Genomic DNA, 21,488 nt, shown 5'->3' with positions numbered 1-21,488 from the left:
CAGCTTTGAAGTGGCACTTGCTTTTTCTTTCCTTGCAGCCGTGGCTTCCTGTAGCAATGGCTGTTGTCAAGCATGAGAAAACATAGCCCACTCCCCCAACCTGGATGGTCTTCCAAAACGGGGGCTCCAATCTGATCATTCCTCTTGATTCTTTAAATGCCCACTCACATATTTTGGTAAAACATCACCTTGGCTTTTCCTTGCCCCCCCCCTTTTTTTTTTTGGTAGCATCTTCTTAAGAGTTCAAGGTCAGACTCCAAATTTGGCTGAGACTAACTTGAGTGAGAGACAAGGTATTTTTCTTAGAGCTCCTCCTTACTTTTGATGCAGCCTATGGAGTAGAACCACCTTAAATACTGGTGATTGAAGACACATACCTGTAGGTGTCTCTTCTTTATTAGGTTCTAGATTTACGGAATTATTACACTGCTGCCCACATGTGACCTGTAGTCTCACCAAATCTGTGAAATTATTATCCTCTGGGTGCATTCTTTATGGTGGTGCCAAATAGGTAAACTACTCTAGACCGCAATATTTGGGGACGATTCTAGGACCCTTCCCAGGACCAGATGTCTGGAGTTGTCTCAGGCAAGCACCCAGCCAAGGGCCTCCAAGTGCTCAATATACATTTACCGCCTTAAGCCGAGTGTCCTGGCCTCAGTCAGCCTCAGACCTGACTTCGGATTTTCTCACTGAAGAGCTTTCTTACGCGTTTTGCCTCTTCTCTTTGTAAAATAACCCTGGTTCTAGTTTTTTCTTAGTCTCGTTTTCTACCTTTGGTCCTCTCTGTGGCTGGCTGCCCTCTGAGCTGCCTCCAACTTCTCTGTGTCCTCTTCTATATGAGGCATAGACACCAAAGGCCACTTTCTGACTGAGCTTAAGGGCCTTGTGGGGCTATAACACCGACAGCATGGCTCTTCATGGCCATTCCAGCTGGAGGTCTCCTTGGCGCCTGGTCCTCTTATGAAGTATCTCCTGCTCCAGACTTACTACGGGAATGTCCTTCCATGGTCCCCTTCTCCTGTGTGCCCTGTGTCTCTTCTTGCTCATCTTGGGGGCTGTGCGATCCTCCGTTGGCTGCCAAAATGCAAGCAGAGAAGAGACAGTGATAGCACAGGCCCAGAGGAAGGGGGTCTCTTTAGGAGGAGGCCATCTCTCAAGGCTGGGTTAGGTGTTCATAACCTCTCTGTTGCCATCTACTGTCCTCCCCGGATCTCCTGACCTAGGGTCTCGGCTTGCCTTGCCTTCCCTGTACTCATGGAGAATCAGGACCCCTGGGACAGCCCAAGCCTGTGCTTGGTCAGGAATGATCCACGCTCTGAAGGGTTAAGGACAGGGGCCTTGATGGATGGGAGAAAAGTATCAGGGAAATGAGGAAGGTCTTTTTCCGTGTCCCCTACACTCCCCTTTCACATGGTCTCTGGCCACAGCCATGGATAGGAGGGAAAGAAAAGAGGAAAAAGGAAAAAAAAAACAACAACAAAAAACGCTTGTGTTTTCATTTAGCAGCATGAATCCAGGACAGCAATAGACCCACAGAAGCAACAACCAACTGGGAATTGAGTGGAAAAAAATAGGCATCCTAGAACTATGAACTGTCCAGTTTTTTTGGTGGGAGAGGGAATTGGGGGAGGGCTTAAATAAAATATTTTTGGGGGAGGGCTCAGTTCTGGGCTTTCATGGATAAAACACCAAAGATCAACTCCATGTGTGTGACCCAACTGTCCTGGAAACTTCAACTGGAAGAGAATCCAAAACTTAAGTTGTGCTTATAACTTCAGCCCAAGTAAGAAAAATGAGGTGGGGGGGGGAGGACACAGGGTGGGGACCAAGTCTTAGGTGGTGGGGGAGGGCTTGGGGACACATGCGGAGGGGACATGGCGGAAGGGAGCTGTGTCTTTAATTCTGTCCTATGGTTATACATATTTTTTCTTCTATGAATGGGTTTTGCTGTAAATTATAGCTTTGCCCGCGGTCCCTTGGGTCAAAAGACATAGTCTCTAAACAGAAAACAGCTCTGATTGGTGACTTTCCTTTTTCCCTCCCCAACCCCCTTCCTAATTGAAACCAAATGTGCAATATATTGGATGCTGGGATCCCTGGCGCTCTCCCAGGAATCCTCAGAATGTGAGGTTTCTCTCAAAGCATCTTGCATCAGCCTGTGGACGTATGCCTGCCACCGGGCTCCTTCGCCGGCAAAGTGGAAAAAGAAGAGTTTCACAACAGATTCGTTTTTGGGGGGGGCTGGGGGAACGTGGTGGATTATAACTCTGTTTTCTTCTTTCCAAATCTGTGTGCTCCTCCTGGACGAACGTAAGTTATGTCTTTTTGTTTTTCTTTCCTTTTTTCCCTTTTCTAAAAATGAAAGCTCAGAGTGTACTTCTGATGTCTCAGGAAAAGTTGTAAAAAGGAGGCAGGAGGGGGTTTCAAGCCCGGCGGGGAAGGGAGAGGAATAGAGCACCGTAGACTGGAGAAATCCACGATCTCACATTTTGGTGGCGGTGGGGTTCCTGGATTTATATTTACGGAGGGAAGAATAAGGAACACTAAACCAAAGACGACAGGAGCAAAAGGAAGGAATCCATAGAGCTGCAGGGTACAATAAACAGCATTAGCAGAGTTGAAATTGTTGGCAGGCAAGACAGGCCGATCGCAGAGCTGGTTCGGGCAGGGAGAAAGCGGAGCAGGGGAGCCAGGTTTTAGGCATTTCGTGGTGGACTTGAGAGTCCCGAGCCTTGGAGAGGGTAGCTTTTTGTACTTTCGTTTTCTCAGCAGCACTGTTGACTTCATCGTGAGAAGGGCCACTTGGGCAGAGGGGCGTCTTCAGGGCGAAGTTTGGGGTGGCCGGGAGGGGGGCCTGCACGCAGAGGACACTTTTCACCCCACCTGGCTGGCCGGGGGTGCCTTTCCCTTTGTTATCAAATGACTTGGGACTGTTTGCAGCTGGGACCTCTGTGTCCTGGCCGAGGTTCCAGAGTCCCATCCGGGGAGAAAGAGAATTTTTCCAAGTGGCTGAAACTCTCCTGCCAGCAGTTTGAGGCGGGAGCTTGCACCGTTCAAGCCAGTGGGGGGGGGGGGGCAGCACCATCTTGCCTACCGTTTTCTGCACCCTTTCCCTTGAGGAGCGCGGAGTCGGAGCTCTGGAAAGAGCCTTGGAGATCCACCCGGCCCCTCATCTCACGGATGTCGGAAATGGTAGCAAGGAACTGACATGTTCAGGGACGTAGGGCTTGTGGTGGTGGGGCTCCAGCGGCGGGGCTGAAAATTAAGTCGGGGCTTTCTTTGCTGCCGATCTCTGGCTCCTTCCGCCACCTACCTCTGCTTTCTTCTTCATTTCATGGCTGAGATGATGGAGGCACTTTAATGAACAAGTCCCCACAAGGACCCTGGTTACCAGATGGGAGGATGCTAACGGTGGTTCATCCGCTCGTGGTGTCTGTGCTTGTACGGTTGCCCCTTGAACAACAAGGGTCGGGGCATTGACCCCCCCCCCCCCCGCGCATTGAAAACTCACGTATAACTTTGGGCTCCCCCCAAAACTTAACTACGAATAGCCTACTGTTGGCCAGAAGCCTTACCCGTAACAGTCGATCAGCACATACTGTGTATGTTATACGTATGTATATGTGTATATATTATATACTGTCTTCATGCAATAAAGCAAGCGAGAGGAAAGAAACTCTTATTGAGAAAACCATAAGGAAGAGAAAATACATGAGCAGTACTGTACTGTATTTATTGAAAAAAGTCTGCGTAAGCAGATCTGTGCGGTTCGAATCCTTGTTTTTCGAGGGTCAACTCTATTTGGTGTGTGTGTGCGTGGAAAATAAAGAAGCTAACGCTGAGGGTTGACTGTGCACCACACTCCATGTTCAGAGCTTTCTATGCAATATTTGATGGATTTTCACAGTTCTGTACGACATGGTTCCTATTTTATAGGTAAGGCTATGAGGGCTTAGCAAAGTGGAAGGAGTTGCTCAAAGAAATGCAGCAAATGAGTTTGAAAGTCATGTAGGTCTGACTCTAAAACCTGTGCTTTTTTAAAAAAATCATTCGCATTTTGTTTTTTGATGTTTTTAAGTTCATTTTATGAAAAAGAGCGCACAAGTAAGGGCGGGGCAGAGAGAGAGAGAGAGAGAGAGAGAGAGAGAGAGAGAGAGAGAGAGAAAGAGAGAGAGAATCCCAAGCAGGTTCCGCACCACCAGGATAGAGCCCGACATGGGGCTCGAGCCCACGAACTGCAAGATCATGACCTGAGCCTGAAATCAAGAGTCGGAGGCTTAACCGACTGAGCCACTCAGGTGCCCCAACATTTTATTTTCTTTTAATTGAGGTTGTAATGACTGGATATTTGTATGCGTTAGGAAGTGAACCACAGTCAGTCCAGCTGCCATCTGTCTCCTCACTGGGTGACCCCAAACTGTTTTCTTGGGATAGGAACTAAAATCCAAGTCCCTAGGGTGTAGTGCACCCCTTACCCCTCCACACATAGAGTTAGTTATTTTTGGAGGTGAAGTCCCCATTTCCTTCTGTGAGTGCGAGTGAAAGTGCCAGGCTGCGGGGACAGTACGGATCCTCTCCTGAGGCCATTTCTGTGCACGTGGATGAATATTTATCTGGACACGGGAAGGGGGCTGCAAGTGGGCATCTTTGATGGGCTAATTTCTGTGCGCTTGGTAAATACTTACCCTTGTTATGCAAGGAGCCTGGGATTTAGAGTCAGAAGAACCAAGTTCAGGTTCTGGCTCTCCTTTTTCCTTGGCGTCTGTACTTACTCCATGGGAATAACAGCCATACTTTTCGGCATCGTTGTTGGCAGAGCTATTGGACACGCGTGTGTTCGGAAGGCTATGAAGGGCTTGACCATACCCGTTCTTCTAATGATAATCGTTATCAACACTGGAACCCAGTGTGAGGCAGTCCCTGTGCTGTTGTGGCAGCCAGTGCTGGGGCCAGCAGGAGGGTGGCTGTATGTGGCCGTGTAACCCTGCAAGGAAGGCCTCAGTCCTTAGCGTCCATCTCTTCTGGGTGGAAGCAATCCCTCCAGGTTTTCTAGCTGGAACTCCCCTCTGGCGGCCCGGGCTGGCCATGACTCCTCACCCAAAGAAGGCAGTGGGGGGCGGAAGGACACCATGTTGTTCAAGCATCCCCTGCTTCTGTCCGCACTGCCTCTGAACACGAGGGGTGTAGTCAGGGTCAGTTCATTGGTTTCTCCTCAGAGGAGATCAGCTTTGGAGGAACTTCGTATCTAGCTGAGGATAGATCCCTGGCCCGAGATTTTTTCTCATTGGCACAGGCGCATCTCACCCTGTCTCTTACCTCATGTTCCCCCTTCTGTGCCTGGAGTCAGCAGGACTACAGCTGCTCCCGGGGGTGGGGCCGGAGGGCCAGCGGGCCCGTGGGGAGGCCCCTGCCTCTGCTTCTGGTTAAGGTCTGTTTGCTTTATAGACACCAAAGGTAAAGGAAGTGGGGAAGGCAGTTTCAGAATCTTTTACCAAGAGTCTTCAGATTGAAACTTCCAACGGTATCTGTGTCTGTGGCATAACAGGAAATATATGTATCGGTCTCTGCCCCTGGTTCTTGGCACAGAGCCCCTGAAGTCCTCATAGTTTCCTAAGTGATAAGAGCACTGGGGCATTTTTGTTCCAGTCCTTGGTCTCTGACTCTGGTTCCTGATGCAGAGCTCCTAAAATCCTCAGAATTTCCCGGGTGATGGGAATGTCCTTTTGTTCTAATGAGGTGACTCTTGGTGAGCTCCTGGATGGGGACTGGTCACCGGAAAGACTGAGCCATGATTGGAAGCCTGGAATTTTCAGCCCCACCTGCTCTCCTCCGGGAGGGGGAGAGAGGCTGGAGAGTGACCTAGTGATCCATCATGCCTATCTGATGAAGCTGCCGTGAGAACCCCCAAAGTATGTGGTTTGGGGAGCTTCCAGGAGGGCGAACACTGCCGTGAACCGGGAGGGAGGCACACCCCAATCCCACAGGGACAGAGGCTCGTGTCCTCGGGACCCTCCCAGACCACCCCTATGTATCTCTCCATCTGGCTGTTCTTCTGTATCTGTTGACATATCCTTCTTTATGTAATAAACTGGTGAACGTGTTTCCCTGAGTCCTGTGAGCTGTTCGATGAGCAGCTCAAATCTGAGGAGGGGGTCGTGGGGACCTCCGATTTGTAGCCACATCAGCTGGAAGTTGCAGACCTACTATTTGCAATTGATGTCTGCACTGGAGGAGGATAGTCTTGTGGGACTGAGCCCTCAACCTGTCGGGTCTGCTCCAACTTCAGGCACTTAGTGTCAGAATTTCTGGTTGTGGAAAATCCACAGAGCTGGTGTCAGAGATATTGGGAGTGCGTGAGGAGAGGAAACAGTGTTTTTCCTAGACAGTGTCTGAGCACAGAGTGGAAGCATCACCCAAAGGAGCCTCATCACCTGCCACTCTCTTCTAGCTTGTTAAGTCACTGTCTTCTTCTCTTCTTTTTTTTTTATTTTTTTTTTTAACATTTATTTATTTTTTGAGAGACAGAGAGAGTGTGAGTGGGGGAGAGGCAGGGAGACACCAAATCTGAAGCAGGCTCCAGGCTCTGAGCTGTCAGCACAGAGCCCGATGTGGGGCTCGAACTCATGAACCATGAGATCATAACCTGAGCCAAAGTCAGAGGCTTAACTGTCATTGAGCCACCCAGGCACCCCTGTCTTCTACTCTTCTGATCGAGTCACTCCCCAGACTTTAAGTTGGATGAATGACCTATCACACATAAGGGATGTAGTTCAGACTTTTCCCTCTGATTGCATTTTTAATAGACATGCTAAAAAATCAGAGTGACCACCCCCTTTTGTTACTATCACGTCACTCTAAATTAGTGTTAATAACTCTCAGACATGCTTCCCAATCTCCCCTTTATATGATCCACCTTCAGGCACTTTACATCGCCCACGTCTCAAACATGCAACCCAAACACACGTCTCACTGGCATCCAGATAGCTCACCTCCGTCTAAAGACGGACCTCCACAGACATGCTGAAGTCCTGTGTCACCTCACATAAATGGTGACCATCTGCAGTGCAGACACACTGGGTTCTTTATGCCCCTTCCCCTGTTGGAAGCCGTGCACCATATGAATCGACTCTCTCCCAGCAATGACGACTTAGTCCAGAAATGTGCCCAACATCCCCAGGCATCCGAGCGTCTCTGAATTCAGCAACCATCCACCGTGAGGGCTGTTCCCCAGTAAATTAGAAACCTCGGTGGAACTTAAGGACCTCCAGACCAATTACATCAGAGTATCTGCAGTGGGGGTTGGGAACCAGTACTTTGAAGTGTTCCCCAAGTGATTTTATTGTGAACCTTTGCCGGTAAATGTCCATGTCTGTTGCCTCAGCCTCTCCTTAGCATGGATGAAGGGCGGGCAGGGGAGAGAAACCAGCCCAGGCTACCTCCCCCTCTCCTGTTGTCCTGTAAAGAATTGCACTCTTAGTGCCTCTCTTCTCTGGTTGGCATACCTCCCTCCTCTAGTTGGCTTCTCTGAGCTTTGTGCAGACCTCCTCGTGATGGGCACGACCTCCCTTTTCCCCTTAAGTGGGAGCTTGTGCAGGCCGCAGACTCTTCCAGTGTGAAGTCGGCCAGACATGGGTTCCAATCCCAGCCTGCGCTCACCTGCTCTGGGACCCGGGGCGACCTGCTCAACCCCCCTAAGTCCTGGTTTCCCACCCTGCGAAATCAGGTCTATAATCCCCAACTAACACGCATCACAAACGCCACCCCTGAGCACTCAGCGTGATGTTGCTCGTGTAGTTCATAGATGATGTCGATGCGGATGATTTTTATTATTAGTTCAGCGTTGCTGCTTGGTCCCCTTGTTGAAGCACAAAACATCAGCCCAGCTGTTTTCCCGCGGCCCGGTTCTTAGTGCAACAACATTCACCTGCCCAAGGCCACCTCTGCCGAGAATACCACCCAAAGCGCTCTCGCAGCGGAAAGGACATGGGCTTAAATTCTGGCTCAGCCCCCACTTATTAACCGTGTGACCTTGGATAAGATACCTAACCTCTTCGAATCTCCTTTTTCTCATCTCATAGGTTTGTTATGAGAAATGGGTGCCATTAGATATGCAGGGGGGCCAGCAAAAACCCTCACACATGGCAGATGTTTTGAATAAATAAATGCCCAGTAAATGGTGTCCCTCTCAGTTTTCTGAGGGAACCATTGATTCCTTATGGTCTAAAAGCCTACCACGTATGCACCCTGGGGATTAATATCTTGGGTTGATTCCTCTCATTTGAACAGAGATGGATGTTGACTAGATCCATCTTTGGATCTTTGGATCTTTGGATCCATAGATGGATCTTTGACTAGATCATGGATGTGATTTGTTGGAAAATGGCCCTTTGGGATTTGAAAAGACAGTTATCATGTCATGTGGTCCCCTCACCTCCTCCTTCCCCCACCGCATGCACCCTTACCCAATCTTTCCCTTATTACCTGAGACACACTTGCGCCTTCTACCATCTCTTCACGGGGAACTGATCACAAGAGTGGATTACTTGGCTTGGGGTCTGCACAACACCAGGAGAAAAAGAATGGCAATTTGGGGCAGGTAGGGAAGGAGGGATCCCAGAGGTTGTACATTGGGCAGGCTAATCGCACCACAATGGCAAGACTTAGGGTCCATCACAACGAAAAGACGGCCCCATTATGATGAGAAGTATGAGTGGCAATTACTACTGCTGTTGTAACTGAACGTAAAATGCATTCAGGAAAGGGAGACCTGAGTTAATAAAAGAGAAATTCAAGTTTTGCGCTTTTGTATAAGTCCTCCAATATCAGACTGGTCCCACCAAAGCCTCCAAGCTGGAGGACGGGGGGCAAACTGGACTCGCCTTGTTCGCGTTCACCTGTGTTTCTGTCCTCCTCCTCACTCCCAAGTCCCTACCTCCCTTCCCCATCCTGCTACACTTCCCTGGAGTTTCCATCTGTTTATCTCTAGTTGTTCTGGGTTCCATTTTATTTGGTTTTATCCCATTCAGCAAGCATTTATTCACTGCCTGTTAGTGTAAGACACTCTGTTCAAAATTCTTAAGTAACCGTAGCTTAATAAAGGAATTAAGATGTCCAGTCGTCTCTCCAGGAACATTCACCAGAACACCCATCACCTAATGGCTCAAGTGACGGTCTCCCTAAACTTTCTCTGTCTCTTTTCATCTCCCTTGCATACATTTGAATTTGTTATGATAGAGCCAGTGTTATTCAGACATGACTTGGTTGAAAATAATTCTCTTCTTATTTTGATTTCCTTTCTCATTTTTGCTTTCCTTTCTGTTTAACGTGGAACTCTTTGACGTTTCCAAGTTGCTGTGATTCTCCAAGCAATGGCGAATCCCAGCATTTGGTAGGGTATATACGTTTTAGCTGGGATCTCACCTTGGCCTCCCGGCACTGAGAAAGGTCGGGTCTGGCCCAGCGCAAGTATCACTGAGGCCTGGAGATGCGCTGAAAAGGCAAAGGGCTTAGACTCAATCCGAAGCCCCTGGGTTCAGCTGGGATTCTCTGGGACCCTGGGCGTGGTCTGCAGTGGCTCCCTTGGGGGAGGGATTGTGTTTTGTGCCTAGAGAGATACCAAAGAAGTGTTGGAGGAAGTGACCTACTGCTCAGAGGTTAATGCCACCTGCTCCATGGTGTGGGGGCCAGAGGGGAGGGTGTGTGAAGCATAGAGCCTCGTGTGCAAAAGGCAGTGAGGGAAAAGAACGCGTGGTAAGGTGTTGGTCCCAGCGCATCATTTTCAAGATTTTTAACCTCAGACAAGTCTCTTATCCTCGTTGGGCCTCAGTGTCCTCATGCCGTGCCTATGAAGTTGGTAGGTAGGTTGTGTGCCCTTTCGGACACGTTTCACAGGGAGCCAATCCAGCACAATTCACCATACACAAGATTGTCTTTAGGGTCTTATGGGCTTAGGCAGCCACAAATGCATTGTGCTGGGAGATGGATTAAAAAGAAGGACGAATAAGCTAGTTTTTTTTTTTTTCATTTCTTTCTTTTAAAATTTTGAACGCCGTAGGAGTTCAGAAAAATCAAACAATTAAAGGCTTGGTGAACTCTCATGTCCAAGAGAAGTAGTTTCTCCCTGATTTCATGTCTTTACACCAATAGTGCTGGTTTAAAAAAAAAATCAAAATTTTTAATCCATTATGAATTTTATAGCATTCTGGAAAGCTCTGTCATAACTTTGTTTTTTCTGAATTCATTTATTTATTTCTTAGCCAATAATTATCGTGTGCTCGCTCTCTGTCAGGTGCTTCTCTAGGTGTTAGTGATCAAGAAGACTAGGGACGCCTGGATGGCTCCGTCGGTTGAGCGTCCGGCTTCGGCTCAGGTGTGATCTCGCGGTTCGTGGGTTTGAGCCCCAGGTCAGGCTCTGTGCTGACAGTTCGGAGCCTGGAGCCTGCTTCAGATTCTGTGTCTCCCTCTCTCTCTGCTCCTCCCCTACTTGTGCTCTCTCTCTCTCTCTCTCAAAAATAAGTAAACATTAAAAAAATTAGAAAAAAAAGACCAACAAGATGATGGATGTTTATGATCACTCATTACTTTATTATTTTTTAATGTTTATTTATTTTTAAGAGAGAGAGAGAGAGAGAAAGAGAGACAGAATGTGAGCAGGGGAGGGGCAGAGAGAGAGGGAGACACAGAATCCAAAGCAGGCTCCAGGCTCGGAACTGGCAGCACAGAGCCCGACGTGGGACTCGAACCCACAAACCGCAAGATCATGACCTTAGCCAACGTCGGACGCTTAACTGCCTGGACCATTCATTCATTACTTTAGATAATCACTACTTTACATTCTGGGGACAGACGAAGTTCAGTTTGGAAAACTGGTATCCAGGATTGGGTTAATACGATTTTACTTTTTAATTTTTTAATGAATATTTATTTTTGAGAGAGAGGGGGAGAGAGAGAGAGCGCGCATAAGTGGGCGAGGGGTAGAGGGAGGAAGGACAGGATCTGAAGCAGGTTCTGTGTGACAGCGGCGAGCCTGATGTGGGGCTCGAACTCAGGAACCGTGAGATCATGATCTGAGTTGAAGTTGGACACTCAGCTGACTGAGCCAGCCAGGTGCCCCCAGACTTTGCTTTTTAAATTTGAACAGGAATTCAAAAATAGTGTCCTTGCACAGTGATTGTCAGCAGAGCCGGATGTTATACAAAAAAATAAGATCCAAAGTTTAATATTTTATTCTTCATAATTTATTTTTTAAAAAATTAATAGACCTTATGTTCTAGAGCAGCTTTAGCTTCACAGAAAACTGAGAAGAAAGCCCAGAGTTCCCACACACTCGCTTTCCTTTTGTACACAGTTTCCCTATTAACATCCTGTATTATTATTACGTTTCTTTCTTTCTTTTTTTTTTTTTTTGAGAGGGAGGGTTCAAGTGAGTGAGGGGCAGAGAGAGAGGGAGAGAGAGAGAGAGAGGCAGGGCTCACACCTGATGCAGGACTCAAACTCACAAACTGTGAGATCATGACCTGAGCCAAAGTCAGATACTTAACTGACTGAGTCATCCAGGTGCCTTATTACATTTCCTTTTTCTTTTGAAAAAATTTTTAAGTTTATTTATTTTTCACAGAGAGAGAGAGAGACAGAGACAGAGCACAAGTGGGGGAGGGGCAGAGAGAGAGGGAGACACAGAATCCGAAGCAGGCTCCAGGCTCTGAGCCATCAGCACAGAGCCCGATGAAAGGCTCGAACTCATGGACTGCAAGATCATGACCTGAGCTGAAGTCAGATGCTCAACCGACTGAGCCACGCAGGTGCCCCTACATTTCTTTTTTTAATCAGTTACTCACTACGTATTTATTAAACATCCGTTGTATGTTCCACACCAGTTATTATGGGGGTAGAAATGAATAAATCATATTGACGCCCCTCAAATTGTTTATAATGTTGCATATCTACAATTTGGAGGCTCTTGTTCATTAAAAATTTTTTCTTGTGCACTTGGTGCCTGCCTGATTCAGGGTTAAGGTTTAGTACAGTGCCTGGACATAGCAGACATTCAGTGAATATCTGTCGAATATATAAAAAATTAGAACGAAAGATCCAGAAGTAGAAGACATAATCACTGTCCTTAAGAACTTGGGAAACAGCTGACACATATGACAGGGACTAGATAACGTTTCAAAAGTAGAGAAAATAGTATTGGATCTCAGTAAAGGACACATTGGTATAGGCAAATAAGGTGTAAAGCAATCAGTGACCATCCCAGCTTCTTTACTGGGATTGTTTTCCTCACCTTCTGGTCACCATTGTCTTTGGTGCCATGGTCTTCACATTATTGTCATAATTCTGGCCACCATTATGTGTCTGAATACCAAACATTAAAAAGCAAACTTCCACATCCCCAAAGTAAGGCCAGAGAAGTGTGTGTATGTGTCTGATTGTAGTAGGTTTAAAGTGCCCCTACCCCAATACATGCCCATTCCTTTGCTCACCAGGAGCAAAAGGACTTAGGCCGGGTAAAAGGGCACCACCTTAACCCTCACGGGGGCTGTGCAGCCAGGGCATCTCGCAGGACTGTAACTTCCCAGGGGCACGCAAAGCTTAAGAGGAGTGGTGAAGGGTCCAAGGCTGCTGGCACTTGGCCTTGAGGAGGTGGCCTCTTGAGACCCGGGGAACAAGCTGATCTGAAGAAGAGAGCAGCGAGGGACAAATTCACTCAAGAGTCGTTAATTGTTCCTGGGACAGAGGTAGTTCTAATTTTTAGAATGGTTACATTATGTAGAGTTTTAAAATGGAGACAATAGGGATGCCTGGGTGGCGCAGTCGGTTAAGCAGCCGACTTCAGCTCAGGTCACGATCTCGCGGTCCGTGAGTTCGAGCCCCGCGTCGGGCCCGGGGCTGATGGCTCGGAGCCTGGAGCCTGTTTCAGATTCTGTGTCTCCCTCTCTCTCTGCCCCTCCCCCATTCATGCTCTGTCTCTCTCTGTCCCCAAAATAAATAAAAACATTGAAAAAAAATTAAAAAAAAATAATAAAAAAAAATAAAATGGAGACAATAATGATAAGATGATATCACAGGAAATCAAAACGAAATCCTAATCCTAATGAAAATCCCAGTAAGTTATTTTTCAGATACTGACAAAATGATTCCAAAGTTTATATGGAGAGGCGGGAGACACTGAACAGCCAATCCAATATTGAAGAAGAAGGACAAAGGCTTACTCCAAAGTCACAGACAGTGTGGTGTTGGTGCAGGTGTAGACAAATAGGCCAATGGGACCGGATAGAGAGCCCAGACTAATACAGTCAACAGATCTTTGACAAAGCAGCAAAGGTGATACAATGGAGAAAAGACCGTCTTTTCAATAAATGGTGCTGGGACAACTGGACATCCTTATGCAAAAAGAAAACAAATAAATCAAGACACAGAGCCTTCAGAACAATAATCTAGAAGAAAGTCTAGGTGTCCTCAGGGGACCTCAGGTATAGCAATGACTTGTTAGACACAACACTAGGGATATGATACTTTCTTTTTTTTTTAATTTAATTTTTTAATTTAATTCAAGGTAGTTAACATGCAGTGTTATATTAGTTTCAGGTGTGCAATATAGTGATTCAACAATTGTATACATCACCTGGTGCTCCTCACAACAAATTCACTCCTTAATCCCCATCACGTATTAAAGACCTGATTCTTGAAAGAATCGATAAGCTAGGCTTCATCAAAATGAGAACCCCCTGCTCTTTGAAAGGCAATGTCAAGACAATGAGGATACAAGCCACAGACAGGCAGAAACTATGGGCAAAAACTCAGTTGATAGAGGATGGTTATCCAAAATGTGCCAAGACCTCTTAAAATTCAATGATAAGAAAAGGAACAGTCTGATTAAAAAGTGGGCCAAAGACCTGAACAGACTTCCCCCCAAGGAAGAACACACATAGCAAGTAAGCAGATGAAAAGATGTTCAACATGATACGTCATTAGAAGACCTCACATGAAAATCGCAGTGCTTTACCACTGCATACCGGTTAGAATGGCCAGAATCCAGAACACCTACATCACCAAATGCTGGTGTGGGTGGAGCCACAAGAACTCTCACTCGCTGCTGGTGGGAATGCAAAATGGTGCCGCCAGTTTGGAAGATAGTTTGGTAGGTGTTTTTTTGTTTTTTGTTTTTTTGTTTTTTAATAAAACTAAACATGCACTTACCCTATGATTAAAAACTCATGCTCCTTAATGCCCAAATGAATTGAAAACATATGTCCATCCAGAAGCTTGCCTCAGGTATTGGCGATGTTTATAGCAGCTTTGTTTGTAATTGCCAAATGCATAACGTGAACAGATAAACTGTGGCACACTCAATGGAATATTATGCTGCTGTAAAAAGACGTTGGCTATCAGGCCCTGAGACGACTGAATGCCTGTTACTAAGTGAAAGACGGCTGATCTGAAAAGGTTGCAGTCTGCAACTCTGACATTCTGGAAAGGAGCAGAAGTCTGGAGACAGCAGCAAGATTGGTGTTTGCTGGGCGTTAGTGGGAAGGGAGAGATGAATATGCCGAGCACAGGATTTTTAAGGCACTGAAACTATTCTGCACGATACCAAATGGTAAACACGTGTCATTATAACTTCATCCGAATGTACCACCCCGAGAGCGAACCCTAATGTGAACGCTGGACTTTGGGTGAGAGTGATACATCAGTGTAAGCACGCTGATTGTAAGAGATGTACCACTGTGCTGTAGGATGTTGACGCGGCGGAGGTTTGGTGTGTGTTGGGGGCCCAGGGTGGTTGATACAGGAGAACACTCTAGTTTCTTCTGCTCAGTTTTTCCGTGAACTGAAAACTGTTCTAAAGTCCCAAATCCCAAATTCCCAGCACTCTGATTTCCTCCTGGCTACTTTCTTATTTGAAGACAGACCTTTTTTTATAGTTATAATGATGAACGTTTCTATTTAAAAGCTATTAATTGTATTTTTCAGATAACTATTGCTATTGCATCATAACTTCAATAATATCTTATTTAATAAAGATAATGGAGGTGAAACCCTTGCTATCAATGGTTGAAACTATTGATAAAGACTAATGGGTTAATATCAGGTATTTGGGAAATCTGTTTGCCACATCATTCAAATTGTAATAGCTATCACCTTAAATAACAGTCATATGGTTTTTGTTTGTTTTTCTGGTCGTTTGTTTAAAAAAATTTTTTTTAATGTTTATTTTTGAGACAGAGAGAGACATAGCATGAACGGGGGAGTGAGGTCAGAGAGAGGGAGACACAAAATCTGAAGCAGGATCCAGGCTCCGAGCTGTCAGCACAGAGCCCCACGCGGGGTTCGAACTCACGGACTGTGAGATCATGACCTGAGCTGAAGTGGGATGCTCAACCGACTGAGCCACCTAGGCGCCTGGTCATTTGTTTTAATTAACGCAACATATAAATATTCTCACTTAAAATCATAGTATGGTAGAAAGAGTGGAATAGGCCGGGTTAAAAGAGTAAGCTTCTTATTTTTACGTTTTTATTTAAAGTCCAGTTAGTTAACATACAGTGTAATACCTGTTTTGGGTGGCAGTATAGTGATTGAACACTTCTATACATCACCTAGTGCTCATCACAACAAGTGCCCTCCTTCATCCCCATCACCTATTTCACCTACCCCCCACCTACCTCCCTTCTGGTAACCATCAGTTTGTTTTCGATAGCTGAGTCTGTTTCTGGGTTTGTTTCTCTCTCTCTTTCTCTATCTTCTTTTCCCTTGGCTCATTTGTGTTGTTTCTGAAATTCTACGTAGGAGTGAAATCATGTGGTATTTGTCTTTCTCTGACTGGCTTATTTCACTTAGCATAATACGTTCTAGTTCCATCCATGTTGTTGCAAAGGGCAAGATTTCATTCTTTTTTATAGCTGAGTAATATTCCACTGAATATATATACCACATCTTCTTTATCCATTAATCAATTGATGGAGACTTGGGCTGTTTCCATAGTCTGGCTATTGCTGCTATCAACATTGGGGTGCATGTATCCCTTTGAATCAGCATTTTTGGATTCTTTGGGTAAATACTTAGAAGGGCGATTGCTGGGTCATAGGGCAGTTCTATTTTTTAACTTTAAAAAAAAATGTTTATTTTTGAGACAGAGAGAGAGAGAGACAGAGTGTGAGCAGGGGAGGGGCAGAGGGAGAGGGAGACGCAGAATCTGAAGCAGGCTCCAGGCTCTACACTGTCAGTACGGAGCCTGATGCGGGGCTCGAACTCACGAACCATGAGATCATGGCCTGAGCTGGAGTCAGATGCTTAACTGACTGAGCCACCCAGGCACCCCTTTTCAACTTTTTGAGCAACCTCCATATTGTTCTTCAAAGCGGCTGTACCAGATTGCACTCCCACCAACAGTGCCAGAGCGTTCCCCTTTCTCCACATCCTTGTCAAAACCTGTTGTTTCTTGTGTTGGTGACTTTAGCTATTCTGACAGGTGTGAGGTGGTATCTCATTGTGGTTTTGATTTGTATTTTCCTGATGATGAGTGATGTGGAGCATCTTTTCATGTGTCTGTTGGCCATCTGGATGTCTTCTTTGGAGAAATGTCTATTTATGTCTTCTGTCCATTTTTTAATTGGATTATTCATTTTTGGGGTGTTGAGTTTTTAATTTTAATTTTGCCACCTGTTAGCAGTTCAATTTTGTGCAAGTCTTTTTTAAACCTGTCTGCATTTCAGTTTTCTCATCTATACAGGGCAATATAAATTTTCTATATCTTCTAGTCCAATTAATGTTAGTCACGGTCCATGTCAGCACTCACACCATTTTCACTTTTATGGCTAAGTCTTCAATCGCTACAGTGTCCACTGAAGTTTTCACCCCATCCCATGTACTCTGAATATCTTCGTCTGTCCTCTTATGTTAGCTAAATGCCACCGTCTCTAAAGGCCAGCCTGAGTGTCAGATCCTCTGGCCACCTCAGATCTTACTTCTTGGAATCCCTGGTGTTTTGGGTCATAATCACCTCGTCTAGCAAGGACCATGTCTTAGGTGATCTCTATAACTCACTGTGTAGCCTAACCCATTAGTGTTTGCTGACCTGTCAATATATATTCTATTAAGGTCTTATTATATGCCTAGCACAGTGTTGTTTGGTGCTGAGAACATTCTCAGAGGGCTGTCATTGAAGCCTCATATACTATCGTCTTTGAGGACGTAAGGGAGTTCAATAAATTTCTCTTGCTTGGTTATTCTGTGAGATCAGGATGTCCAGAGAGTCAGGTGACCGAGAAATGGTGTAAGCACTGGGCTTGCTCTGAGGAGTACTGGCCTCGGTTCCTGCTTCTCATGAGCTGTGAACATTGAAGAAAGGAACTAATGTCTTCATGAATACAAATGAAGAGGAGTAAACTCACACGTGAACACTTGGTGGGCTTTGGGTATGTAAACACACGCAGGGCTAATTTTTAAAAAGCAGAAAGTAGAGAATAGTTATTCCCAGAGACCGATGACTAGTCAATCTGGATATCAGGATATAACCCCAAACTTGGTTTGACGATGGGCAGAGCTGGTGTCTTTCTCCTGGTCACTCTTCTTCTCTCATGGCTTTGCTCAAACCTCTGAGACAAGAAGTCCTTACCTTTCACCCTCCTCTCCGACACTGAGTGTTCACTCTTCTCTGAGACCCCTCTCATGTAAGAAGAATCATAAAAAAAAAAAAAACCTCTCATTTGAACATTAAGTGTCATGTAAAAAGCGAATTAACTGTTGTTTAACATCATGTTTGGAGGTGAAAAAACTTTTAAACCTTTTGTTCAGTCATTCCTTGCCAAAGGGCTGTCAAGTTAGGATGTAAATCCTAGACTTACGTGGATCCCCCAAAGGACTGTGAAAAGTGACTTTCTAATCCTTTTCCTGTGTTTTTGATGGCAAACTTTGTTTTTGCAGGATAGGAGGTGACTGATGGTCTTACTATTATCTCTTCATGACTTTGCAATATTTACTTGCCTTCCTCATTTTTATGAGCAATGGTGCTAACTTTGGCCCCTCTCCTGGTTCCACAGGTACCCCACATCCTCCAGAAAAAGGTGGGGGGCGCTCTGCTGTGCTGTATGCTTAGTTGGAGAAAATTCCAGTTCTAGGATCCCGGGTCTCCCTACTTTAATTTTCCAATTGATCACATAGTTGCCAGCATTTATGAAACATATTCAATCAAAGACACTCCGAAAGTCTAATGTTATCCTATGAATGAGATGCAAAGACTTTGCACTCGCTGGTGATCCTATCACCCGGAGCTTCAGGCCTTGGGCAGAATAGTCTGGGAGACAGAAGGCACGCTGAAACAGGCCGAAGGTCTCATTTCCAGGCCTAACCTCCCAAAGAGTACGAATCCTGAAAGGGATTTCAGTGTTTAAGATATAAATCCTCATTTGAGTTGGGCAGGGCAAGGAAAAGTCTGGTGAAGTTCTTGGGCAGGTAAATAGAAAAAAAAAAAAAAGAGTTCGACACATTACAAATGGCCCCATATTTGTTATCTGCAGACTGTGTGGAACACACGAGTCCTGGTCTCAAGTGAGATGGTGCCTGTGAAAACTCTAGATACACTTACGATGTTGCTTTGCACAGAGGTGATGAAGGCACGAGCAGGGGCATTTCCAGTTTCTTTTGGAAATAAGCTGATACTTGGTTTTCCAAGGAAGTACTGAAAAAATCACAAGTGAAAAAAAAAGAAACTTTACTGAATGTTCTTATACTTACTGCTATATTATAGTGGTGTTTTTTCTTTTTTATCACTAAGTACTTGGTGGGGTGAGAGGGGGAGGGTGCTACAATACTTCCAGTGCTCAGAGCCTCTAAAGGTCTCGCTCCAGTGCTTGGTAGGAGCATAAATCATAATTGTCATTGCCGACTCGTTCCCAAATTTATTCAGCCACAGTTCCTCGGGGCTGTTGGAGAAGTACTGTGATGCTATTCAGAAATACATTCAAATCCATCCCTATGATGAGGTTATTATAGTTTCTACTGTGTGATTCAGCATACGCATTAGGGAAGTGGTACGCATCCACCCCACGGGTCACGAGGTGTTAAAACACATTCTCCTTATTAAATGAGGGGTTAGGTGAGCGTGGTGACAAGGCACAGTGCCGTCTAGACCCACGTCATTTCTTCTGATCACATCTCAGCAATTCCCGGCCACACCACCAGCCACAGTTCTTAGGGCCAGCGATATGGCTTCAAGTATAAGGTAAATGGTGTTCCACGTTCAAAGAAGATATTCTCTAGCGCCCCCCACCTCGGCTGCTCCCGCCACCCCCCCAGAATAGTACTTTTGCTGATGCTGATGTAGGGTGCTTTGGAAAGTTAACGAAATGGCACAGGAGGCTGTGCGGAACAGACATGCTGCGGGGGGGTGGCTTTGGTCATGGATTTCGGAAGGAACGGATTCTCCGCGGCTTACCCTTGGTGAAAAAGGGGGAGTGGAAAAGCTTCTCATGGGAGACAGGTGCTGATGGATAGACTCAGCTCGCTAAACGTCTTCCCTTGGGATTATCCAATTCAATGTTCCTCAAACCTGAACAGTGTATAGACATAGTTTATAGGAAAAAAGTTTTTGCAGCCTCTCAGGGTAATTGATTATATGGACATCATTAAAATATGTACAAACGTAAAACTAGGTTTATGCTTCTTACGCTTATAGTTCTTTTGCAACCGTAAAGCCAAACCAGATTTAGAAATGAAATCACACATAAGTATAAACTCAACAAAATAAATTAAAAACATTATTTTACTGTGTCAAATGATGTGGTTGGTTGAAACTAACCACTAGTGTGGGGGGGGTGGGTAAAGATAGAGTGGAACCAGGTGGCCTCAGGGCCTGCTCTATGTTTAATCTGGGTTATTTATTTATTTATTTATTTGATAAAAAAATTTTTTTAAATGTTTATATATTTTTGAGAGAGAGAGAGAAGCACAGTGTGAGCAGGGGAGGGGCAGAGAGAGAGAGGGAGGCACAGAATCCGAAGCAGGTCCTAGGCTCTGAGCTGTCAGCACAGAACTCAACGTGGGGCTCCAACTCACAAACCATGAGATCATGACCTGAGCCGAAGGTGGACGCTTAACTGACTGAGCCACCCAGGCACTCCTATTTAACTTTTTAAAGTTTATTTATTTTTGAGAGAGACAGAGACCCCACGAGTTTGGGAGGGGCAGAGAAAGAGGGAAAGAGAGAATCCCAAGCAGGCCCCACACTGTCAGGACAGAGCCCCCCGATTGGAGGCTTGAACTCACAAAACTGTGAGATCATGACCTGAGCCAAAACCAAAAGTCACCAACTGAGCCACCCAGGCGCCCCTAATCTGGGTCTGTTATTTAAATGTAATTAATATGCACGCAGAAAATGCCCATTGGTATAAGTATGTTAAACAAAGTGTTAATAATAGCCTCAAAGGTTTATAAGTCCGGGAAAATCGAATCTCATACTTCACCAAACTTGGCAAGTAGGAAATGGTCAAATGTCAGTTTTAATGAGGTATCATTTGATAATTTGCTAACTTGTCTATTCACTTGAAGATCAAGTTTAGTGTTGCGGCGGCATTGAAATAGCTCCAGATGCGGCGCCTGGGTGGCGCAGTCGGTTGAGCGTCCGACTTCAGCCAGGTCACGATCTCGCGGTCCGTGAGTTCGAGCCCCGCGTCAGGCTCTGGGCTGATGGCTCGGAGCCTGGAGCCTGCTTCCGATTCTGTGTCTCCCTCTCTCTCTGCCCCTCCCCCATTCATGCTCTCTCTCTCTCTCTCTCTCTGTCCCAAAAATAAATAAAAGTTGAAAAAAAAATTTTTTTAAAAATAAAAAAAGAAATAGCTCCAGATGAGTATGTCGTGCAGTTACTACCAGAGTTAGAGACAGAACCATCCCGCTTTGTGTATTTCTGCCTCAGGTTTCTGCTTAGGGACCGGTAGGTGTCGGGATGTGGGGAGTCAGAGTCCGCTCCACACATCTGCTCGCAGCACGAACGTGGCACTGACGTCTGTGGCGAGCGGACTGAACAGGCCAAGCCGTTCCGTGACTCGGCTCTCCCACCGTGTCCCATTTGTGATCGGCTCTTGACTTGATCTGGCTCCCATCTGGCATCCGTGCAGTCAGGGACACAAAAGGCAGCCACTGAAAGTGCATGGCAGTATCGGGTCCCCATGAGTATCGTATGAAGAGTTTCAAATGATAGAATCGTAGATACAAAATTTTAAAAATTCTCCAAATCTTGTGGGCTGCAAGAAAACACTTACACTTGGGAGACACTGCTTTAAAACTAAGTTCAGACTCCAGTTTTCTCGGGAAAGACTTTCTCATCCGCCCTCTCTCTTTTAAATGTTTATTTATTTTTATTTATTTATTTTTGGGAGGAAGAGAGAGGGAGAGTGCTCTCTTTTAAATATTTTAATAATTAAATGACCAGGGGGCGCCTGGGTAGCTCAGTCGGTTGAGCTCCTCTGACTCTTGACTTCAGCTCAGGT

At 45.7% G+C, this 21,488-nt stretch overlaps 1 protein-coding gene across 4 annotated transcripts in view; it reads left to right on the top strand.

Annotated features, from left to right (window-relative positions):
• Window positions 1–1,763: 1,763 nt before the first annotated feature.
• Window positions 1,764–21,488, top strand: part of DDR2 (discoidin domain receptor tyrosine kinase 2) — a 155,761-nt gene continuing 136,036 nt past the window's right edge. For 2 of the 4 annotated variants that reach the window (XM_006942995.5, XM_006942994.5), the window contains exon 1: window positions 2,026–2,313. The gene's annotated coding sequence lies outside the window, so the exon portion shown is untranslated. Of the gene's footprint in view, window positions 1,787–2,025; window positions 2,314–21,488 lie in introns of those variants that run through there. The other 2 variants (XM_045048438.1, XM_019822258.3) reach the window with 2 other exon arrangements.

This window comes from Felis catus, chromosome F1 (assembly GCF_018350175.1).
Source record: "Felis catus isolate Fca126 chromosome F1, F.catus_Fca126_mat1.0, whole genome shotgun sequence".
NCBI lineage: Eukaryota > Metazoa > Chordata > Mammalia > Carnivora > Felidae > Felis > Felis catus.
Note: the sequence above shows the minus strand (reverse complement) of the source record. Positions and strands in the feature narration are given on the sequence as shown.